Genomic DNA, 25,821 nt, shown 5'->3' with positions numbered 1-25,821 from the left:
AGGGAGAAGGAGAGCAGCCCAGGATGGGGAGACTATGGAAACACATGCATTCTTACAGAGTGCTTAAATAAAAAGAAAGAAGTAGTACCCTGAATGTGAGCAGTAAAAGGATACAGCCATAACATTTTAAATATTGTGAAGAAGCTTTGCTCCAAGAAAAGGGAAAATAACAGGAATAGGAAGAAAATACATTCAATAAGAAGCAAGCAAATAAGAGTAACAAGAAAGCCAACCAGTGGTGCACAATAGTCTGGCTCTAAGCACATTGTAAGTTTTTGTTACGTTACACAAGAGATCTTTCGACAACAGACAGGTAAAAGCTATCTGTAGGTGGGTCCTAAAAATGGAAAACTTGAGAAGGCAAACAAAAAGTAAGAAAGAGGAAAAGCAAATAAAGGCAATAAAAATAAGAATGGGGACAAGAAAGAAAGTGAACAATTAAAAGATAAATTTGAAAAATCAAGAAAGACACAAAACTAACAATAAAAGAATGAAAATAAAGAAAATATGAGGAGGCAAATCAATAAAAAAAACAAAAAAAGCACAAATTAAACAGAAATGTTAGGAAGCAGGGGAACCCAACATGAAAAAAAATATAATAGCACAATAGAAAAAAGAATGGCAATGAGAAAGAAAGGAAAATAGGAGAGGAAAAGCAAGAAAGGAAAAATAAAAAAAACAAGCATTTGCAATGCAATAGGTCTCACATATTTAGATTAAGCTAATTGTAATCTTTTGATGATAGCACACACGAGGAAAAACAAAAGAAAACATGCATGGGAACAGAGAAAAGACGACCTGGCAAATAAAAAAAAAACGTAAAAAGATTTAAACTTTGCAATTTTGTTTGTCCTGCTGGACACATTTTTGCCAGTCACAGGCCTTCTGTTTGCGCGGTGCTAGATGTTAAAAAGAACAAATAGTACTTCGATAACATCAGGAGCAGCGGATGGGCACTAACTAAGTTGAATCAATTAGTGCTTGATCCCTGCTCCACACAGAGAAACGGAAATGATGCCAGGCACGAGACTGTAAAGAAGAGTGCCATGCAAACCACCAAATGGTGAGCGACAGGTGGGCTCCAAGCCCTTTACTGAACACAGCAGTCTCTCACAACTGAGAGGCATGCGCTAGCACATGCACTCCCAGGCTCGACCCTAAACAAGTGACACCATGGGAAACTATGAGGGAGCGAGAAACAACCAAATAAGAAAGGAAAAATTGAAAGAACGAAAGCAAAAGAAAAATACGAGGGAACAGCAAAAACAAAATAAAAATAAAGGTAAATATGTAGTGCGAAGAGAACCTGTTATTTATTCTCAGAACAGAAGAGAGCACACTTCTCATTCTGTATATCTTTTGAATTGAGAAGGCAGTGTTCTTCCAAGTCTCCCCATTACCCTCACATCACTCAGCCTGACAGGTACACTGTGCCAGCCTCCTCCATGGCTTTACTATTTTTCTTTCTCCTCTAAATCACCTGAACTTGTCATCCGGCCTGTCCCATCCCATAAATATTCATCTCTTTTTACCTTTGTTCCCCTAGTTGGTTCCACTGATCGGATTCACCGGGCTCGGCATTGGCAATGCAGCCATATACCTGATGCGCCTCACCCTCTTCAACCCTGACATCAGGTAAGGGACAGCAAGCGACCCAAGTCCCTTTCAAGGTCGGTATGCAAACTAAGCCTCTCCCGGAGGCGAGCAGCCAAATTAAGTCAATTTCAGGAGGCCAGTCACTTGAGAGACCAGTTGCCATAATCATACGCTTCCAAAGTTCTACAAGCGAATTAAATTGTTTCCAAGGGGCAGCAGGCATACCCGTTCATGTCCAGAGGCCAGCAGGCAAATCAAATAATATGTATAGGCCGGTAGTCATACAGAAGCAACCGCTAGAGGGAAGTAGGCAAAATAAGTCACTTTCAGAGTCTAACAAGCATATTAAGGTACAGCCACAGACCATTAGACAAATTAAGTTACTTCCAGAGCCAGCAGGAAAATTCAATAATTCCCAAGTGTCAGCTACCAAACTGCATAACTTCCAGAAGTTAGTGGATTACTGAAGTGAGGTCCAAAAGCATAGCTTACTTTGAAGCACAATGTGTGTATAAGAAAGCCTATTTTTAACGCACACAGCTTAAATCACTTTCAGGCACATGCAAGGACAATGTGCGACTTCTACAGGGCTGACTCAATCATGGTGGTCAAACTACAGATCAGGAGGCAGCAGAAATCAGAACGACCTCCAGGGATCTAGTAAAGTAATAAACCTTGGCTGGTGATTTATAGTGCACAGAATCTTGCAAGTGATTTAAGTCTTTTCTAAACACCTTGTCCAACCATTAAGCAGTAGCTACCAATTAGGAGGCAGGTACGTACATGAAATAACTTAAGGTACATCCAGAAACTAGTCTGCTCACCCAGCAATGGCTACCAATACAAACACCAGATGAGAGACAACTGATTAAGAAGCTACTTCAGGAGTCAGTGACCTCTGACACGTGACTGTAGCCATTTCCGGAGAAATGACATCTCCCTACAACACAGCTTGCATTTCAGGAGGCAAAGAGACCTGCAGCAATTACATAGGACCTCTTCCTGAAACATGACATAATCATAAAGGAATAAGAGAGCAGCTTTTGGAAACAATAGGTTTTGTTCACCCATCTAGGCCTATCCATGTATCCATGTAGCATGTCTGACCCACCACACCGAACCGGAACCACCTCCATAGGCCTAGCCTAAATAAACAATGTTGTCAGTCAAGCTGCAGGAATCAGCAAAAACCAACTCCTGTCATCCCTTCAGTCGTTGTCTAGATGTGTAGCTGGCCAACAAATTAAGAAGCAAGGGACAATGCCCTCTTTAATATGTCTATGTTGTACTATCAAACACTCTTTTCTCATCCATCAAAACTCAATAATTCACTCAACTGACTGTGTTTCCACCCACATTGCAACTTTGCTGTTAACTACTTTTAACATGTAACTTCCTGCAAGTAAATAAATAAGTACTTCCAGAGCCTCACCCAGACAAAGTGTGAGTTTCTGCGGCTTTATAAAAATCTGCACCTGGAAGTGGGCCTAAAAGTCTGCTGCACTTGACCCAATATGTATAACGTCCTACAGCCTTTCCTTCCACACTCCTTGTACCCCAGCAAGATTGTCACAAAATTCACTTTACTTTTCTTTCTCTGACTGGAAAGTGAGAGGAGGTTGTAAACACCAATCTCCATGTCAAAAAACACAGAAGTAGCACTTTGTCAGAAGATGACGTGACCTCTGGTTTTGAAGCACAGCAAATGTGACAAGATAAATCCTGAATTTAAAAGCATCTTTATTTTTTGCTTGGACTTTTACAGCCCATCAGAATTTGGCTTTCACAGTTTGAGAAACACTGGGCTAGAGTATATTTAAGAGTATTTTAATAACATTATGGCTATACTGACATTAGCAGTGCAATTTGTGAACTGGAATTGTGCTTGTCTTACTTTTTTTATGGATGTGTGTTTTGCATTAGTATGTCCCTCCCAACCCCCTTCTCGTCTTACATTTCTGTTAACGCCACCAATTTGTGAGTAAATCATTGCCCATTTTCCTATCATTGTGCCTGGGCTATTAAAAATTATGACAGAACATATACTTACATGTGCAGAGATCTCTGATCCTGGGGTGGAGATCCCTGCACAGAAAAGAAATTGCGGAGGAGGTGGAGTGTTCCACCCTTACATTTTTAAAATTAATTTTGGAGTAAGTAAAATGTACTACTATAGTTTACTACTTTACATACTGTAGAATAAAGTTTGTGAATCAGACCCTCAGTCTGACATTGGACCCACATAGATTTCAGAAACCTTCAAGTCAGCAAAACTATTTGCCTTTGAGGGCTTGGCTTGGGCATCACACAAAATGGCTGCCTGATACCGGGGGCTCCTCACCTCACCAGGACCACTGATGGACGTCCTGTAGTTTTTTGGGCTGCATGATGGAGGGTAACTCATCACTTCTTTCCTCGGATTTTCTCACATCAAACGAGCAGATGGCACCACTCCTTAACTTGCGGCCGCCATTTTGTGAAATAACACGCAATGTGAGAGAAATGCAAGCAGCTGTGGAAGTCTGCTTCCCAAGAAATATTGCTGGGCTGCCCTTTCTTTATGCATTGGTGATATACCTGCTTTATTAAACGTCTCATCTCATCTCTATTGCCTTTTGCAAGTAAGGCTTGTTGGAAGAATTATTTATGTGGAAACAACGTTTTGTGTACTGTCTCCTACAATACTTGTTATCTCAGAACTGGCTACTTCAGTTGTTTGGCTACATTTTGTTTAATTTTAGCCTCTTTCCTCATAAGCAAAAGACTAGCAAGTAGGCAGGGCCGTTTGATATGTTGTGCCAGCCTTTTGATTTAATTATTTACATGATGATTTAAGATGCAGAAGTATCACTGACAATCTTTTATTTGCTTCATTTATTAATGGAATACTTTTCTGATTAACCAAAACTATTCACCTGGTGCTGACGATTGGGGCCAAGTGCAATGATTCTCTCAGGAGATGGCAGAATCAAGACATGGTGTGAGTACAAATACACCAGTTTAATTTGTGAATTGCACAAAAGCGAATGTAAATTAAACACATTTATTAAAATTAAGTAAGTGTCTGTGTTCGCTCCTGTAAGATAAACCTGCAATGAGTCAACAGGTGAGAAGTCCTCTAGTTTTTTCCTAGATAATGTCCCAAAAATCGGCTACTTCAATGTATCAATGATTATTGTCAAATGAGCAAACTCTCCGCAGTGTAAGAAATAAAGACTTTGTCTACAGCAAAGGTACATTGTAGTGCTGTGTTAGGCTCGGATTAGCAAGAGCTGCTTGCAGATATTTTCTTGAAGATGATAGTTCTTCCATTCCTGGAGTACGCCTGCTTGCAGTGAAATGCTTGATGGGTCTCTGTGTTGCACCTCAACACATACTGTACAGAATAACCATCTTAATGCTGCCGTTGCTGCAAACTACTACCAAGAACCAAAGGAAAGCATGCAGTATCTCCGCACCAGGCTACAGTGAGGCCATTTCTCCGACAGCCTAACAAAACTTGAGCCCCCCCTTGCAAAATACATGGAGGGGGGTCCCCCACTCTCCGGACCCAATCAGGAGCTCTTAGGCCAGGAACCTGCTGCTGTGCAGAGAGGGTCACCCCACTGCCGCACTGAGGGGGCTATTTTTACCCCACTGCATTTCTCTTGGGCCCTTGGAAGTATCTCTTGTGACCGCTGTTGGTTACCATTGGTGTCCAGTGCCTCAGCTACTACTGCACTCCAACTGAATAACAAGTGTGCTCCTTTGCACACTGGATTTTCAAGAGGTATAATGTCCAGAGGTCCAGGCTTGCTCTGGCCTTAGTGGAGGAGTTGAAGCTCAGTTGCATGTATATGCTCTTGGTCGGGGTTGAAGCGCAGATACTTGTAGATGCTCTTGGCTGGTTGTGGCCAGTGAGGATGCATGACCCTTGCTGCTCCTAAGGGGTTATGCCCTGGTGAATTCTTCTGTGGAGGCTTCAGTCAGCCATTGTCCTCAGGGACATTAACTGCTCCTATCTTCACTATATACCAGCTACACTAGTACAGCATCCAAGAGGTGTTACCGGAAACACTTGCTTCCCATAACGCTCTACCGTACCTCTCCCCATTCTACAATGATGTCAACATTACTCACAAATGCTGCAATATGGAGTCCACCAGATACCGGCCACAATGGCAACTCCTCTTGAGATAGGAGCAACCTCATCTTCTCCTGCAGTTGTTACAATGTTGTGTCTTCTGTAGCTCTTCTGATGACGCCTCCTGGAGCGCCTGCAACTCTATTTTCTGGCTCACACAGTGCTTAATCTGAGCCGGTGTTTGCCTGTGTGTAACACAGACATATAATTCTCAACGCTGGCACATTTGACTGTACACCACATGGTGGTACTGTTTGTTTGTTTTCAATGTGAGCATGTCAACAGTTCAATATTTGAGTATATATTAACATTTGATAATACCAGCCATCCAAGCAATATTATAGATCTGGGGGCCTGGAATAGACCGAAATGTGTCACCTGTAGGAGTATGATGATTAGTAGCTGTGTTGGTACTGGCATTTGCAGCAGTGTCAGGAGCAATGGATAGTGTAAGCTGCAGTTGCCTTCTGAGAAATGCCCTGGCACCCTTATTTTGTAACAACTAAAGCACTAGGTTCACCTGCTGTTGACTCCACTTGTAGTTCCTGTTACGTCAACTCATTTGGTACCTGCAGCGACATTGACTTCCCTGGCAGTTGCAGTGACACAGACTCCTCTTACAGCAACTGTGACATCAACTCTTCTTGGAGATGCTGCAATTTGACATTTCTTGCCGCTGTGATGTTATCAACTACTCCACCTTGAGGCTGATGTCGTTTTACTCCTTTGCCATTATTACTAGCAACCAGGGAATAGACCAGTTTGCAGCTGCAGCAGCACTGATTACTCTCGTAGCTGATGCAACGTCAACTCTTCTTCTTGCTGCTGCAACACTGGTGTGTTTTGCGTCTGTTGCATCATTCACATCGCTTGCAGCTGCAGCAGTGTTGCCTGCTCTTCCGGCTGTTGCAGGAGCTAGTGTTCTAGTCATTGAAACATTCACTCATGTAATCACTGTGGAGTTACCTGACCAGGAACATGGAGAGATCCCATCCTACATCAGTAGGTATTGGTGTCACAAATACCGGACACTACCGTGGTGGTAGACTTTGTTTCATCCATCCTGGGAAAATCAGGAAAAAGGATTAGGAAGCCCCTGCAAACTGAAGCACTTTAAACTGGATGTGAGGAGTTCAAGTATATCAGAAAATGGAGCCCAAGAACACCGAATGAAACAGCATCAGATTTGAAAAGGACCGGCAGTCCACAATGCCAGGAAAGTATATTGAGATCAGGCCGTGAGAGCTAAGACTGGGGCCAAAAAGGTAGACTTCATGTCAGGGGTCAAGCTGAAGACCCTGGAAAAAAATTAAAGATGCTGAGAGTTAAGATTTGGAAGGTGACGCTGGGAGTTCAGTATCATTTTTGCATTCAGGATCCTCCACAAATGCATGCCCGATGAAGTGACGTATTAAAAGAGTTGAAGTGGGGTACCCGAAGGCAAGGAGATGCATACCAGAAAACAGGAAGCAGTGCAACGGAAGAGAGAAAGCGTATACAAAAAGATGAGAAGTGGCATACCATAAGATGGGAAGTTGTGTACTGGAAGACGGGACATCACAAACAGTCACAAGCAGTAGGATCGAAAATGGTAACCAGAATAGAAGAATAGGACTACAGAATGATGTGAAGCACTTAATGGAAGATGAGATGTTAATAGTTAAGAACTGAAGAGGTGAAAACACCCGACGCTAAAAAACGATGTGTGAAATCCTTTTTTGACAAAGCACGACAGAGAAGAAAATGCCTGAAATCTGATAGCTGAACAATAGGGAGGCAAACCCTTGAATCTCAATAACAACAATGCTAGAAGACAGAAACTTGAGCAGAAAGAAAATTACTGAAGACCCAAACCAGACTTCATGCAGGCCCAAACTTTAACATACTTTTCTCAATAGAGGAGCAAAGTATCAAACCCACGAGCCCAGAAAAGCATGTCCCCAATTCAAAAAAACGGATTTCTTCATGTCAAAAACTGGATTACAGGTCAAACCCTTGTTGTTAGAATCAAGAGGTGGTAACAGACGCTTAAACCAATGTTTAATTTGCCCACAAAAAAAAGAAATGAGTGCAGAGGCCCAAAGTTTCGTTAGGAACCGGCTGCCATATGTAGGTAGGTGTAGTTTAATCCCAAGGCTGACTTTTCATAGAATCCACTTCTAGCCTCCCCGAACCCTCCTCCCCCCACACACACACTTTCTGTCTATTTATCTCACTCTTGCAGGCTCTTTAACATCCCTAGTTTGTTTGTCAACGTTTTCCAATCCTCAACTTCATGTCTCTTTCTTACTTTTCTGTCCTTCACTCGCTTGCTCCAGGTCAAAGTCTGATGCTGAAAAGTAAGTCCCGGTGCCCGATAGCTGCAGCCACTTTGCCAAATTAAAACAGCCTAAAGCCAAAAACCTCATTGGATAGAAAATGCAGAAACCTAAAAGAGACCACCACTTTCATAGATAATGAGTAGCAGAACGTGCACGCCCTTGTGCAGGCCAAAAGACTTCCGCCACCTGAGGGTCTTGGAAAGTACTAGAAGTACCCCCAAAAAATATGAGCCGACTGCTTCGTTTATTCGAATAGTCTACTGAACAAAAATAGACGCCAACTCTATGCAACGCAATTGAAGGAGTTAGTTGTTCAATAAAACATTTTTCCAACTCTCGCTGAAAAAAACACATTTTAAGGCAAACACACGCTTTCATGCCCACCGCTGCTCCCACTCTTCTGACACTCATTCCGAACTTCACGAGCAGGGAAGGGAATGATAGCATAGGGACGAGATGCTTGCAACCGCGGATTGAAAATGGCCACGGCTGTCAGCACCCTCTTGAAAGAGAATATTCAAGGGCCCTCTCCACAATGATTAACACCCTTCAAACCCACTCACGGAATATTGTCATATAGTGCCCATCCATTTCCGCCCGCCTGTCACCCCATCTCGGTTAGCCCCAGACTTCTAGGAAATAAGGGGGACGCCTGCGTGAACGGGTTACCATGGATACCGTGCTTTGATTATGTTTCCCAACGAGAGAGATCCTTTTCTCGAGTGGTGCATCAACTGAGTCAGAAAACAGAAGGAAGTAATGTCGAGAGGCTTATCCCGGGCTGACGCGCGCAGGCATGTAATACAGTAGGCATCTCCTGCCAAGTATCCGATTCCAATTGTATTTTTTTCTCCCCCACAGCTGGATAAAGAAGGATAATCAAGAGCCCTGGAACAATCTTGGACCGAACCCGTAGGCCAACGGTAAGACACGAAGGCTAAGTTGGTGGGCAGGGTGGTTGGAAGAGTAATCACTGGTTGTAGTTGTTGCAGCAGTAATCATGTCCCCACTTGGCTATTTCATTAGTGACATAGTTCATAAAATAAATTATCATCCCCATAGTTTCACCCCATCAGTTATTCTCAGGTTAGTCTCCCAGCAACCATTACCCAATCAGGAGGGGCTAGTAAAGCAGGTCCGGTCAGTGTGCCGGTGCTTATTTGACTGGTGAGTGAGTATTTTACATAGTACTAACGAGGCACCTTACAGCCGCTTCAGGGTGCTTTGAGGGACAGAACACAAAGATGGAAAAGCAGGATCCAGACTGCCAGTGAGGAACAGGGGCGTAGTTTAGTGATTTATGGGGTGAGGAAGAGGGGAGGGTGTGGATCTCAATTTTCCAGTACTTTAAATGGGCAGGTACTGTCCGGTTCTTGGTACGCGCTCTTCTTTAATTTGAACGGGGACTATCTGCACTCCTCAGCGCTGCTTCTATCATTTAATGGGCGAGTACCAGCACTTCCTAGTAGAAAAAGAGATACTCTAATTAGTGAGTACCTATACATCTGTATTTCCATTTAGCACACTGCAAATATCCCAGCTAAAAAAGCAATGGCTGCAGGGTGAATGGGTGAGATTACCAACGCTCGATATAAGCTATTCCCATGGGGAGCAGAGGCAGTACTGATTTGCTTTAGGTAGGCCGCTGGGGCTGATTTAGAGTTTGGTGCACAGGTACTCTGTTGCATTGATGACCGAGCACCCTTTCTGCCGAATTCAAGTTTCAGCCACCCAATTTTGAGTAAGACAGATATCAATTATTTACGACGACAGAGTAAAATTTACTGCATTGGTGTACAACTTTCACCAACAGCCAGACTGAGTAGACACCATCAGTGGTAAGCTATCTGACCATCTGCCGTATTTAAAGTGGCCAGTCGGATGTTTTTTTGTCCTTTTCTGACATCACCATAGGGTATATCCTCTGGAAAAGTTGGATGTCAAACATGTTTGGCAGAACTGCCTGCCATACTTGTCCTACATTGACAGGAACCACCATGACTGCGGTTCCTGCCAGTGTACTCCATAAATTTGACAGTCAGAGTAAAGGCAGGATGGCAGACAAAATCCTCCACCACCCAGACTTCCTTTACTCAGTCTGGCAAACCCTGAATCATGTCCTCTGTGAGTGGCACAAGAGGTGAAAAATTATGGTTTGGAATGCTAGTCCGAAAGATTGCCTGTCGTTAGATTATTTATAAGCATTCGCACCATCACTTTGTGGGTGTTTGATTGCCAGTAGTATGACTGGAAGTCTGAGACTGACTGGCACGGCTCCTCCATAATGGCGGAGGAGCATCGCCCCACCTGGTCAGCCAAGCAGTGACAAATAAAATGATAACAAAATAATTTTATTATCATTTTTTATTTCTCACTGTCTGACAGCACGTGTAGGGCGGGTGGGACTGGGCTATAAGGAAGAGTGGTGGACACTGTAAAGTGCGCATGTTGGTTTGGCCAGCCGTCTTAGGCCGACCAAACCAACATGCACACTTACATTTCGCCAATCCGGCTGTGTTACACAGCCAGTTGGAGGAATGGCACAGGCTCCCTGTGCCTGAGAGAGCATCAAACCAACCCATTCAGGCCAATCCCGGTGATTCTCTCATGCTAGCATGAGAGCAGTGTCTGGATTGGGAGCCTGTGCCCCAGTGACTGCCGGGGGGATGAGGAGCGACAGAGGCGGCCAGGAGCGGCAAACAGGTAAGTTTAAAAAAAAATATATATATTATTTGTAACCCCCCAGCCCTGAAAGTAACGCCCCACCAACCTTGATTGGCAGCAGCCACCACTGGAAAATGATACAGTTTTCCAAGCCTCCTACTGCCAATCTTTGTCAATTCTAAAAAGTAGTACATTTGCATCCTTCCAAAGAGTACTTCTGTGAGTGAAAATGTGCTACTTTTTGGTAAACCAGTCAATATTAAAATATTTAAGATGATGATCCAAAATAAAACTAAACAAGTTAAAACCTTAAAAAAATTAGTATGACGAGAAAAAACAACACAGACATAGAAGAACCGACTCAGGGCCCTCAGACCTAACTACAAAACCAAAAATGCATTTATTGTAGTGGTGTTATATCCAGCCCCCACCCACTAAACCTATCCCCTGGAGAGAAATGTGTGTTAAAGGGCATACAATGGGAAAAAAGTCTGGAGGTGTACATTTTGGGTTATAAAAGAATGACCCAGTCACTAAATGCGGAAGCTAGACAGGACAAAAGACTATTGTGCTGTACTGTAATTGCATTTATATAGTGCTTACTACCCCTGACGAGGCATTGGTGCACTTGTGCCTCGGGTAGAGTGCAAAACTGGGGGGAGAGGTGTTTTTTGTTTAGGAATCTCAGGGCTGAAGCCTCTCGTGGGAAACTGAGAAGCAAGAGAAACCATGTGTAGCTCAAGAAATCACTCAAAACCTCCACTGTCTCTAATGCCCTGGTACTACTCTTCCTGTGAGTAGAGAACTGACCAGCAGCAACACATGCTTTGTTCGGAGGGGCACTATATAAATTGTCTCACTCCTTATCTCAGTCATTATTATTGCACCGTGAGTCATTCCCCTGTCTGTTACTGTGCCAGTAGTTATGCCCAACTTAGCCAGTTATGGTGAAACTAATTATGTCCATCAGATCGCTAGTGTGTCAGTGACCACTTTCCTTAGAAAGTTGCTTTGCCAATAATCATGCTACCCAAGAGGCAAAGATTATGTGAGCAGTAATGATCCATCAATTTTGTACCAGTACATGTGTCAAAGAGAAAGGAACTACACCCAAAAACAGTGATTGTGTCAGTATTAATTCTCTGCTCTGATGCTAATCATGCCCCATTGAGCTGGTAAGCAAGCCACATTGCAGTGGTAATCATGGTACATTGCGCTGATTATCATGCCCCCATGGTACTGGCAATCTTGCCCCATGTTAGTCTTACCCCATGGTGCCAATAACCACCACCATCAGCTATGGAACATGCAATTATGCCACATTATTTACTGTACAAATAATTATGTGTACAATAGAATATTGCACCATTAGTTATCACATTTTAGTTCAAACACAATGACCAGTCCATCTTTGATATTAGTTAATCTTTTCCAAAATAAGAATAGGGCATTTCCTGTGCAGGAAATAAAAGGATCCAGTCGCTGTTATTGAGCTGGATCATGGATGTGCGCTGGACCCCATAAGATATACTGGATTTGTCCTGGTGTAATTTGCTGACACTAGGGCACATTCAGCAGCACTGGCACATTGTTTGCTTTCTACCTGCAGGCAGTGAGGGGGCCTTCTTGTTTTCACTTCCTGCTGGGCATAAAACAAAGGCATGGCTTAAAGAGCCATCAGCTCTTTTTATGTTGGAGTACTGTGAGAAATGGGGTCTTTGGTAGGCAGTCAGGTACCCCCTGTCCAAGCAAGGACCCTCACTCTAGTCAGGGTAAGTCACACACAATCCAAATTATCCTGTGCCCACCCTCTGGTAGCTTGGCACTGAGCAGTCAGGCTTAACTTAGAAGGCAATGTATATAGTATTTGTGCAATAAATCATAGAATAACACAATATAGCACCACAAAAATACACCACACAGTGTTTAGAAAAATTGATAACATTTATCTGGGTATTTGCAGGTCAAAACGATAAAAGATGCAATAAGAAATTGTAGAGATATCACTGAAAAGTGATGTAAAGTGTCTTAAGTCTTTAAAAATCAAACAAATCTCTTTTTTAAGCATAAACTACCTGGTTTGGAGTGGAAAATCTCCGCAAAGGGCCGCAGAGGAGGAGATGCGTGGAAAAATTGTGTGTGCGTCGATTTCGCCCCTTCACACACGGACTTGCGTCGTTATTTTTCACGCGGGGAAGGCGTGCGTCGTTTTTGGGGAAAAATGGTGTGTGTGTCGGTTTCGCCCCTTCACACACGGACTTGCGTCGTTATTTTTCACGCGGGGAAGACGTGCGTCGTTTTCCGGCACGCGGGCAGGTCTCCTCTGTGGTTCGCGGGATTCCCAGATGTCCTGGGATCTGTGCGTGGAATCCTAGGCTTGTTACCGGCTGCACGTCGTTCCGGTGGGCTGTGCGTGGAATTTTCTCCCTCACGGCAGGCGTTGCGTCGATTTCCTCACTGGAAGTCGGGCGGCGTTGTCCAGGCGGGCCGTGCGACGGAGTTCTGGTCGCACCGCAGGCGTCGCGTCAATCTTTTCCTTCCGGGGTCAAGCGGCGTCTTTCCGGATCGGTGTGCAGTGAATTTTTCACAGCGGAGCAAGCTGTGCGTTTAATTTTTCGGCGCACAAGGATTCCAGTTGAAAAAGAGAAGTCTTTTTGGTCCTGAGACTTCAGGGAACAGGAGGCAAGCTCTATCCAAGCCCTTGGAGAGCACTTCTGCAGCAAGGCAAGAGTTCAGCAAAGGCAGCAGGCCTACAGCAAGGCAGCAGTCCTTTGTAGAAAGCAGTCAGGTGAGTCCTTTGAGCAGCCAGGCAGTTCTTCTTGGCAGGATGCAGGTTCTGGTTCAGGTTTCTTCTCCAGCAAGTGTCTGAGGTGGTAGTGCAGAGGCCCTGTTTTATACTAAAATGTGCCTTTGAAGTGGGGGAGACTTCAAAGAGGGGCCTAGAAGTGCACCAGGTCCCCTTTCAGTTCAATCCTGTCTGCCAGGGTCGCAGTAGGGGCTGTGGCAGTACTTTGTGTGAGGGCAGGCCCTCCACCCTCCCAGCCCAGGAAGACCCATTAAAAATGAAGATGTATGCAAGTGAGGCTGAGTACCCTGTGTTTGGGGTGTGTCTGAGTGAATGCACAAGGAGCTGTCAACTAAACCTAGCCAGACGTGGATTGTAAGGCACAGAAAGATTTGAGTGCAGAGAAATGCTCACTTTCTAAAAGTGGCATTTCCAAAATAGTAATATTAAATCCAACTTCACCAGTCAGCAGGATTTTGTATTGCTATTCTGGCCATACTAAATATGACCTTCCTACTCCTTTCAGATCAGCAGCTACCACTTCAACAATGTATGAGGGCAGCCCCAATGTTAGCCTATGAAGGGAGCAGGCCTCACAGTAGTGTAAAAACGAATTTAGGAGTTTTACACTACCAGGACATGTAAACTACACAGGTACATGTCCTGCCTTTTACCCACACAGCACCCTGCTCTAGGGGTTACCTAGGGCACACATTAGGGGTGACTTATGTGTAGAAAAAGGGGAGTTTTAGGCTTGGCAAGTACTTTTAAATGCCAAGTCGAAGTGGCAGTGAGACTGCACACACAGGCCTTGCAATGGCAGGCCTGAGACAAGGTTAAGGGGCTACTTAAGTGGGTGGCACAACCAGTGCTGCAGGCCCACTAGTAGCATTTAATCTACAGGCCCTAGGCACATATAGTGCACCCTACTAGGGGCTTACAAGTAAATCAAATAGCCAATCATGGATAAACCAATCAACAGTACAATTTACACAGAGAGCATATGCACTTTAGCACTGGTTAGCAGTGGTAAAGTGCCCAGAGTTCAAAAGCCAACAACAACAGGTCAGAAAAAATAGGAGGAAGGAGGCAAAAGGTTTGGGGATGACCCTGTAAAAAGGCCAGGTCCAACAAGTAACATTGTGGCTTGGAGCTATCTGGAGCCTAACATCTAAATGCCAATGTAACAGAGGGAAACAAAGGCACACAGCTTGTTATCACTTCAAAAGTACTTAACAGAAACTACAATTTGGAGCCAGTTTTATTATTTTGTGCAGTCCCTGTGTGTAAAATATATGCATGCACTGTAAGAATGTCAGATATGTGTGTCTGTATGAGTAGTTACTAGAATGGGTGAAGCACTGAAAACTCGACCCATCTTCGAGCCAGATGCCTAGTTCTGGCTCAGCTCAAGATCCTCTTGGCACCTCAAACCCAAAATGAAGTGAGCTTTTGCTGGAGGTGATGTGGCCTAGTGGCTAAAGCTGCCTACTATGCAGCTTTGGGAACAAGGTTCAAATCCCAGCCTCACTTCAGCATTTTGCGAGTCCTGGCAAATCTCCCTGTGCTGAAAATATGAAATTGTAACATAATCTGTGTCTGTTATGAAGCACTGTTGTATCCTTAGGCAAGGTTTGTGCTATGTTAAACTGCAAAAAAATAAAATGTGGATTCTGTCTGTCACCCATGTTCTAATCTCATCCTCCAAGAATTAAAATCAAATCATTAAGCTTTGAGGTCAATATTAGTTACTCATCTAGCAGCTCAATTGAACTGTGTGAAATTGGAAATTCTGGGTTCAATACTGGTTTTCCTGCTTGTCCAAATTGTGTGATTGCTGGAAATGGCCATTCTCCAGGGTTATCCCCAAACTATTTGCCTTTCTCTTCCTATTTTCTGAACCTCTTTTTGTTGGCGTAAAGACTCTGGGCACTTTACCACTTCTAATCAGTGCTAAAGTGCATGTGTTCTGTCGCCTAAAACTTGGTATGACTGGCTTACACCTGTTCGGCTCATTTCATTTACCTGTAAGACCTAATTAATTTACCTGTAAGACACTTGTAAAGTGGCATAACATATACCTAGGGCCTGTAAATGAAATGCTACTAGTGGTCCTGCAGCACCGATTGTGAGGTAGCCGTTCAAACAGGTCTCAGGCCTGCCACTGCAAGGCCTATGTGCGCAGTTTGCTACCACACTAACTTGGCAAGTCATACTACTTGCCAAGGCCTAAACTTCCTTTTTTTACTACACCTAAGTCACCCCTAAGGTAGGCCGTAGATAGACCTATGGGCAGGATGCTGTGTATGTAAAAGGTAGGTATTTATGTATTCCATGTCCTAGTAGCGACAAACAGCCTTTTCAGTTCCTCACTACTGTGCGTGCTGCTCCTCTCATAGGATTGCATTGGAAATGCCCTCACCTCAGCATAGTAGCATCTTCTGATCTTTGAGGAGTAGTGTGGGCATGGAATGGTAATGAGAAAACCTGCTTTTTGGATAGGTAGATTTTTTAATACCTTTGTCACAATTCCACCTTTAGAAAGTGGACATTTCTCTGTGCTTATAACTCTAGTACTTTGCAGCCTGACTCTAATCCACGTCTGGGTCAGTGACAGATCCACTTGGTGCATATTTTCCAGACAGCCATCAAACATGAGGAGTGGGTGTGACAGAAGAGGCATCTGCATACTGAGAGTCTTCCTGGGCTGGGGAGAGGGAGGGTCATTCACACCTTACATGTGAATAGGTTGTGTCCTGCCCTCACACAATGGAATGACTAACCCATACTGATGTCTGGAGACAGGGTTGGGTAGAAAGGGTGTTGTGCTTCACCTGAAAGGACTTTTTTCAAGTTACTCCCTGAACAAAGGCATTTTTGAGTATAAGTAGAAGGGCTCTTAGCCCCTGATTTGGAGATCACTTTTGGAATTGGGACTGAACTGCCAGAGGGACTGCTCGACTGCACAAAGGACTCATCTGGTCTGATCTTCTGTTGTTGCCATGCTGCCTGGGGTCTTCTGGGTGGCACAAAGGACTCATCTGGATTGCTGTTCTACATGTTGCTCTGCTACCAGCTGCTCCCTGACTCTGCAGGTCCCCAGACCCTGTGGGGCTGCCAGGAGGAACCGCCATTATGGCCCTGATGTGCTGGCCTGCCTGATTTGCATCCAACTTTAAGTGTTTTCCAGGGGCACCCTGGCTACCACAGCTCTCTCAGATCTCCTGTGTTAGAAGGAATGATGTAGGGATCGTAGGCTGATCAGTATAACTCCCACCCTCAATGCTTCAGGAGTGTCCCACCCTTCATTCTGCTAGAGTCATTTCTCCTTCCCCAGCGCACAGTGATATTTCAACTTTCACAAGTCATCTCTTAGACAGAGCATGGTGAGCGCTGTACTTTGGTCCTCTACATGAGCTCTTTTCTCAGCTACTCCCAGGACACCAGGGTCAGAGTGTACAGAGACTTCATGGGTGCCGATAAGAGAATCCAGCACCGCACTCTGTCAACATTAAGGAGCGCTGCTGAGCCAAAGAAAAACCCTGTGGCAGGATATGTTGCCCGGCAACCCAGGGTGTTTCAGGAACATGAGACTCGTCAACCCAGCCCTATTCCTGGACCTGCACCATGTGACCCCACATCAGGAACCTCGGTTTAAAAGAACCACCGACACTCTTGCCACTGCCTTCATTTCTTCAGGGAGCAGGAGATCCCGCAAGGTCTCCCTGTTGAAACCTGCCCAGGTGACACATAGGGGTTTCCCCACGCTCCAAAGAACTACCCTGGTTGAACTGCCGTACCACTGGACCATAGGCAGTGCCCCCCCTGTTTTATTTTTTAAGAGCTGCATGTGAAGGAGACTCCGATCGGTGTGTGCCTTCACCCCATCTCCTTACCTATACAGGGGCGTGGTGGACGTGGCTACTAAGAGCCCTATAGGAGGCTTCACACGCCATGTGAGCATTTGGAGACCTTGCCTCCAGCGTGATGTGAGCAGTACCGTGGAACAGCTATTCGGAGCGCTTTTGAACCTGAGCCTCTGTTTTACTATCACTGAATGAGCTCCTGGCGGTGTAGACACTACAAAGGGCATTATTTCAAAAGCCCGATCAGGATACCATAGTTGAAACACTGCTCCTGGAATTATCGTATTGCTACCACTAGAAGTGCAGTTACTCCTGCACCCTTTGATATTTATCATGATGTAGGTGTTGCCCTGAACCAATCACCTCTCTGGCCCTGTAGATATAATACAGGCCATTGGTTGTGAGGATATTAACTTATACCCAAGTGCCACTAATGTATTGCCGTATTCACACTTGTGATGGTTCATGGGGCTCACTGACTCTAAAGGGGTTTGTGGGGACACTATGGCCTTTTATGTGGTTATGGTATTTCATGTCCTGATTTTATAGTCTGCTCAATAAAAGGTTTGTGATGACCTGTGCAATGTAGAATGGCTTTTCTCATTTGCACTATGATGATGTGACGCTTGCCTGGTTGGCAAAGTAATGTTTGGTCTACAGTGTAAGTGCAATACAGTTTATATTTATATAACCCAGTGTCAAGTCTCTTTTGTGGTGTATTCTATTGTGTCACTGGTATGAGTGTGTTGCGCAAACACTTTACTCATGACTTCTGGGGATAAGCCTTACTGCTCTGTGCCAAGCTACCGTGGGTGAGCACAGGTTACCTTTGGCATGTAACTTCCTTGACAAGAGTAGTGTTTTCTGCCTGGCTGAGGTGTGTGCATACCCTAGCCAACCAGAAACCCCAGTTCTAACAGTGATCCTAGCTTTAGTTCATTTTTACATATGAGAGCACCTTCTAATACATGCGTTCAGGATGCACGCTGTAAAAAAAACAAAAAAGAACTGTCCTACGTTTGATTTCATAGCCTATGATGCTCCATCTATAATAGGAATCTAGACTATGTATAAGGTGCACATGACAACTGACTTGCCTCTTATTCCATTATATTTGATAATATATTTGTTGCATAATTTACATACCAAATATTTTCATGGCTTGACTTGTGCACAGGCTCTTACAGCCACAGATGAACCTGGGTTCAGCTCTGGATCAGCTCTCCTTCGTAATTTGCTGGCTTGCTCACCTCTAGAAGTTACAAATAACAATTTAAATAACACTATTTTTTTATTTCATTATTTTATAAAGCTACTTACCTCAATGTAGGGGGTTAGAGCTATTTACATCAGACACACATTATACATTGACAATAAATCATACAAGTGTAAAAATCAGCGTACAGGATGTGTCACATAAGATAATGAGGGTCATAAGGTTTAGGAATCACATACTGTCCTTACTGGTAGGCATTATATGGTAAGACTGCACAGCCTGTAGAAAAACAAAGTCAGGATTTAAACAATGCAGTGATTGTGGTGTATGTACTAATACAGCTTTATTATCACCCAAAGAAACCCTCTTTAGCAGCCTTATCATAACGACAAACTGAAAAAACCCCAATAAGATTATAAACCTATGCCTTGCAGTTTCAGACAGCTCCTTGATGTCTGTTGCTAGCGTACTGTGCTATATTAGAAGGATTGCAATGTATGAGCTTCAAGAAACAAAAGGATCTCAATGCAAAAGCAGTAACCCACTAACCTATCTACGAAAAATAAAAGTCTGATCTGCATGTTACACCTTGTTCTTTGCAGGAGAGTCATTAACCTTCTATGCTACTTAATGAGTGAAAACTGTGAGTCGACAAGACACAGATCGCTCCAGGAAGTTAATTTACCACCATAGTTATCTTATCGTTATTATTAATATTCCCTGAGAGTTTCTCTGCAGCAGGTGGCTAACCCCATAAAATGTTTTAAAATTCTGCCTTTGTGGCCAATTAAGCCAGAACAGATTTACTGCCACCTTTGTACTTGTTGCCAATTTCTTTGTTGCATAGTTTTAAATATTAAATGTATAAGTTGACTGCTAGATTCTGATTTTTATGACTCCCCCTATTGTGATTCCACCACCTTTCCTCTGCCACACCTTGCCCTCTAATTTATGGGTACGCAGAATATTTTTTTCCAATTGCAACACTGCGTTCACAAAACAATACTGCCTGTATCCATCAGTTTAACTTGAAAAACTGGCAGCTTTGCAATACTTTTCAAACTTCTAGAGCGCTTTTACAAGTAGAAGAGAAAAGTACACCGACACTACTGAAATACTGCACGTAGAGCTTTACAAACGCCCCAAAATAAAAGAATATTTTTAAACCCTGATTGGTAAATCGATCCTTGATCAGAAACACCCTGAATGGCGGCGCGCACAGGTAGCTCAGTTATAAAACTGCCTGGGGGTCCGGTTCACTCAACTGCGCTCTTTTGTAGTGAAGCGTTACCTGGTACAGCAAGTCAATGACCTCGTGACCCCCAGACAGTGCACGTGCCCTCCTCTGCCCTGTTATCGAGCAAAGGGACATTCTAAATCAATACCGCTAAATCGTCAAGCCAATGATGGAACACTTCCCGCCCGGTTGATTCCCAGGGGACCAAGGGACGCAACTAATTCATTGTATTTGCTTTAAAGAGCAGATTGAACTAACCGAAAAATCAAGGGACCGATAGTAAGGTGAATGGTATCTCAATGGCCTGTCTGAGGAAAGTATGCCCTTTAATCAAGAAAGTCACGTGCGAGCCTCAACAGGGATCTACACAGTTCTCCTCACAAAAAAACACTCCAGTAAGTACCTGAAACCAATGTCCATTTTGTGTGCTAGCAAAATCTTCTAGCCTGGCCACACCAAATACAAGTGGGAATAAACTCAGCCCTTGAAAGGATGCGTCGCTGTTGGCCCAGTGTATGGGTATCTAAAGTAGGTACACAAGGAGAGCTATTCATGCCAATCTTACGGGATGTCTCCATGGGATTTATGTACAAATGATTTAATTTGTAGTCGTCTAGCCAGCCTTAATCCTGAAAACTTGTATAAATCCAAAACTTGTTGGTCAACTTTGGACACTTTTGGAGCAGTTCATGAGCAACCTTCGTTCAAGAGAGGTGTGAGCAAGACCATAGTAAACGTTTGGTAAATCCCAACTCCTCATGGGCCACAAGGGGACTACCTTGGGCTACACTTTTCCAAGCACAGAGCTAGCCATACACAAAACACTGTAGCCTCAATGAGCTGGTGTTTCCTCAGAGCTGAACACAAATCTACCCAAACCTTAACTTGGGACCCAACACTTCAAGCAACTCCTTGTCAGTAAGTAACCTCTGACCTTGCACAACCATATGAAGGGAGCACACTCCCTGTTTACTTAAGTCATGTTCAACCTCGGTAGCCCTCCTTATCCTCAAAAGGCAATGTGCCCTTTTAAGTGAAAATGAGGCCTGGCATGTGTCTTTCACTGTTCCTCCAGCGGGTTATGCCCTGCTAGAGAGGAAGCAATAGAAACTAGACAGTGCTGTCAGAGAATCCCTTATCTGCAGGTGGTGGTAAGGTAGAGTCCCGTCCTTGTACCCTAAATCAATACACACACACACACACAAGGATTGGTAGTTTACAAATATAAGGTTATTCATTATGTAGCGTGAGCCTATATAACAAATGGATCATACTCATCATGATTAATATAAACAACTCAGCAGATAATATGCAAATTACGGCAAAGGTTAAAAAAGCCCCACTTATCGTTCATTACAAATCCTCAGCGTGTTAGTCTGTTTCCAAGTCATACATCTATAATCTTTTCAACCATCCAACAAAAGTGCCTGTGATCCTTCTCAATGCTTTTACTCTGCCAAGCCATATAAGGTTTCCATGCATACCCACGCCGGCATTGGTTCAGGAGTCGGAATGTAGGTCTTCAGAATCTCATCTCAGCAAACGGTCCATGCGCTTTACCCCGCCCATATACTGATACCTTTATTACTCATGGCATCTAATGAAGTAATCGAGGGCGGGTTACTCCTCCTGCTTTTCTACAAAGTATGCAATGTCCCTTTGCAAAGCGTACGGAAGCTACTGAAGCTAGCGCTACTTTTCCTTCTTCCTCACAAGATGGACCTCTGCAACACCTGCACCAGAGAAGGGGGCAGTTTCCCCTCTCTGCCTTGTTAGTGTGAACCGGGTGAAAAATATCATAATTTGCTAAACTGAAAACATGGGGATGGCGCACGCATTTTCTAAGTCATCATTCAAACTGTCAGTCTGTCGTCCTAGGCCTTACACTTCTACAAGCAGCCCCTAACATCATGTTTAGATGCAATCAGGCCTATCTCTCAAGTAACAAGGATTAGTATCATATGAAAGCATTACCACAGATACCAGTAGTCCTGCCTCACTTTCCGTATCTCCTGGTCGCCATCTTCAATCATGTTCCCCTGGATGGCAGTATATGAATATCCTTCCCTGCCCGCCAGCCATACCTCTCCGCTCCTTTCATACCCTTCGACTCAGCTGTATCACTCCCGCCGCTCTACTGCACTCCACTGATTCATGGCGGGGTTTGAGTATGTAGGCTGACATGTACATACAAGTGACACAATGTATACTCCAATAAGCAGGTCTCTCTTCTGGACCTGAACACAAATATAACCTGATCACAACAACCATACACCCCAACTCAGGTGCTCATTCGACCTGAATATACTGTAGATTCTAAAACGTGGGTATTTCTTTTGACCAATAACATATATCTATGCGCCCGAACACACCACAGACCTGAACATGCAGATGTTCATCCTACCTGAACACAATCAGGTAAACCCTTTGACCTAAACTAAGTTTGTCTGGAGTTTTCGTGTGGGTCGCTCGCATTGCCACTGTGCTCCATATTAATAGGACACCATGGCCCATATTTATACTCTTTTAGCGCCGCATGTGCATCATTTTGTTGACGTAAAAGCGGTGCAAATGTACAAAATATAGTTGTATTTTGCAAGTTTGTGCTGCTTTTGCATCACAAAAGGACACAAATGCGGCGCTAAAAAAGTATAAATATGGGTCCATATTTCCAATCTTGAGGTTTCAGTTACAAATCATTGGCACCAGGTGCTCCGGTCCAATTTGGTTGCACAGAAGCAAAGAAAGGCCACTATTAATTAGGTTCTCAAATGCCCTGCCGTGGCTCTAAGCATGGTGTTCTGAAGACATGAAACAAGGTGGCATGTGCCTCTGCCCCTCCACGTCCATCCATGTCTGCTCAGATGTTATCTCCCGGCCCCTATGACTTTGTCTCCGATCCTAGGTCTCTGGTTCTCCCTACGAGTTTATTCCTCCCCATGTATCAGTGTTCAAGTACTGCATGACGTCAGTGTATCCTTGTGCCTGCTTCTCACTTCTCCCACACCTACCTGTGTGCCAGTGTCTCCTCCAAGGGTCCCTGCCAGATCGTATCCCCATATAGCCGTGACCCAGGGCAACCACCGTGTCTCACACCAAAGTCAGGGGTACTTAAAGGCAGGTCGCACTTGAAGGGTTGGAGGGCAGGGTTCATCATAGCCCTAACTAACTATTTGCTTTTCTGAATTATTCTGTTTCAGCTCCCAGCTTGACCATGTTGGCACAAAGAAGACTCAAGAACCACTGAAGCATATTGTAATTTTCCATTTAAATCAAAAACAGGAGACCAGATTCTTGCAACCCAGAAAGGACTGACTCCCCAGGACCCAGATGCCAATGCTAGCAACCTTACTATGGTTGAGATGAAAATAAAACACAGCAGTGTTTCAAAGGAAATACGTAGTTGCACTTTTGGAAACAACTGAGAAATTTCGATCGATTGGGTACATTTTTCGGAACTCACAAACCCTTGGGCTTCTCTTCTGGTGCAGCTAGTGGCCCAGGCAGGAAACGAGTCCATTGAGGATGATAACGTGTTATGCCGCCCGTCTGTTTATCGCAAACAGCTATTTTTTCTTTATTCCAAGTGGTTGTCCCCATATTGGCAGCCACAGATTTGGAGGTGCAAGAATATGTGTCTGTGAAATAATCATGAAAAACATTTTTCCACTTATTATACGTATTTGTACTCGCAAACAAAAACAGAATCTTTGCGCAAAAAACATAAGCTGTGTAAACAACATTATGCCTGTCTCAATAAGAAATATGAAAACAATATGGGGCCACTTTATCCATGTAGAAACTACGCCAAATGTAACTAGTAAGCCAACTAAAACAATCTTTATCAAAATTAAAAGAACTGCATATCATACTGCAAATAATTCATCTCCATGTTTGACTTGATAGCCAGATAGGAACCACAAGAAAGAGTCACTGACAATCCTAATGCCCGCTATCTAAAGCACTGGCCATAAAGTAATGTTCATGATATCTATCTATCTATCTATCTATCTATCTATCTATCTATCTATCTATCTATCTATCTATCTATCTATCTATCTATCTATCTATCTATCTATCTATCTATCTATCTATCTACCTATCGATCTATCTATCTATACAATTCACATTACTGCTGATCCTGGGATACTTTCAATGAAGGCCTAATCTGATCCAATAAATTGAACAGCTTTATTTGAAATCTAACACACTTGCTTCCGACTGCTTGTAATGTCACCTCTAAAAAAACACTAATGCGGAGCAGCAACACTATTATATTTTTATAGGAATAACAGTTGTTGAGTTCCCTAATTCCTTGTGGTTAACTCAGAGGGCTACTGGAAGCGCCTCCAAGTTCGTAAATCCTACAGTTGTACTTTGGTGAAGGGATAAGCCATTTGACAGTGGTGTCGAAATCCAGTAACATCTTCATTAATTCAGCATGTTCGATTAGCCATACTAAAACATTGATGCACATAGAGTGTCTGACATTAAACAGAGTAAGGAATTAGCAGATAAGATTTTAAGATCATAAGACCACTTCATGATCCTCCTTACTGCGAGTGGACCAGGCCACAAAATCACTAGACTAACTATAGAAACAATAATTTCACATACTCAATATATAATCGATTGGTGAACCATCCGCAAGTCTTGATTGTTTGGAACATTTGTCGTTTAGATTCAACATGACCACTTGCTATCAATTTTTATCAATTGTAATTTTCTGCATTTAAGTTTGTCACATAATAAATATACTTATTAGCATCTTCTTGTTCTGTGAGTCTGAACCCTTCTTTGCTGTTGCATTGTTTGCATTTTGGATTCTGATCACTGTCTGTGGCTGCTGTGCACCATGGCTTAAAAACAGTAATTAAAAAAGGACAATGATTCATCCAGTGCTAATGGATAAAAAAAAAGAAACACATTAGTCCTGGTTGTGCCATAGTGCTTTTTAAAATTAGTGTTAGCCACACTGCAGAGCATCAATGCTGTGGCTATAAAACATTGCCAAAGCCAATAGCTCTCACAGACAAGACCTGTCAGCTTTGACAATGCTTGATATGATTATTTCCAAAGACTTATTAGTTTTGTAAGCAATAATACTTATTTCACCTAAACATTGCCAAAGCCAATAGCTCTCACGGACGAGAACTATCAGCTTTGCCAATGCTTGAGATGATTATTTCCAGGGACGTGTTAGTTTTGTAAGCAAAACTTACTCCACATAAACCCTATTATATATTATTAACAGTATGTAGTAGATACACAAATGTGCCAAGAGTAAAATTCTCTCCATTACGTGTTTCTTAATTTTGATTTTTGCTTTGTTTAGAAATAAAAGTTCACGTGTCAGAAAGAAACATGGCAACCAGTGTTAGCCATTTTAAACAAAGGCCAAAATTAGCTATGGTCAGGGCCACTGGAATTATGCAATTATGCAGCTGCTGCATTTTTCACATAATTATCGATTTGCCACGTAATACATCAGCTTCTGCATAATCTTCAGATTAAAAAAAAAAAACAATTTTGTTTCTTGCTCAAGCGTTAGAAAAGTTACTTAAAATGTAACGACTTGTGTTGCTGCGCAGTGGAAGACACTTTCAAAGATTGACTGGTTGCTTTTCTGTTGCTTATTGCTATAGTTGGGTGTTGAACCAGTACTAATGAGGTGCAACCAATGCCAGTGTTAACAGTGTGGAAATGACGAAATAATGAAGTAATACTATCAGTAATATGTTGCATTATGCCTCATAATTTGTCTGAACACTGATGCATAATTTGGCTCTCCTCTCTCGCATGATTCCTATGATCAGACTCACAGTTTATAGCATTTGCGAGTTTACATGTTAATGTTGAGTCAATGTGAAAATATCTAATATGGAAAAAACTCTTTCAAATGCAATGTGTGCAAAATGTATTTGTGTAACCCTCACCTGAAGTACATGATCTCGTAGATCCTCTCACAACCTCCCACACAATGCACACTGCTCTGCTGTTTCACAGTTAGGCT

The 25,821-nt window shown here is 43.3% G+C and overlaps 1 long non-coding RNA gene across 1 annotated transcript in view; it reads left to right on the top strand.

Annotated features, from left to right (window-relative positions):
• Window positions 1-24,575, top strand: part of LOC138292280 (uncharacterized) — a 46,402-nt gene extending 21,827 nt beyond the window's left edge. Inside the window, exons 2-4 of the long non-coding RNA XR_011202628.1 lie at window positions 1,547-1,635; window positions 8,902-8,963; window positions 23,009-24,575. This is a non-coding gene — a long non-coding RNA (uncharacterized lncRNA). The remainder of the gene's footprint in view (window positions 1-1,546; window positions 1,636-8,901; window positions 8,964-23,008) is intronic.
• The last annotated feature ends 1,246 nt before the right edge of the window (window positions 24,576-25,821 follow it).

Source organism: Pleurodeles waltl, chromosome 4_2, assembly GCF_031143425.1.
Source record: "Pleurodeles waltl isolate 20211129_DDA chromosome 4_2, aPleWal1.hap1.20221129, whole genome shotgun sequence".
NCBI classification, from domain to species: domain Eukaryota; kingdom Metazoa; phylum Chordata; class Amphibia; order Caudata; family Salamandridae; genus Pleurodeles; species Pleurodeles waltl.
This window is presented reverse-complemented; position numbering and strand designations above follow the sequence as displayed.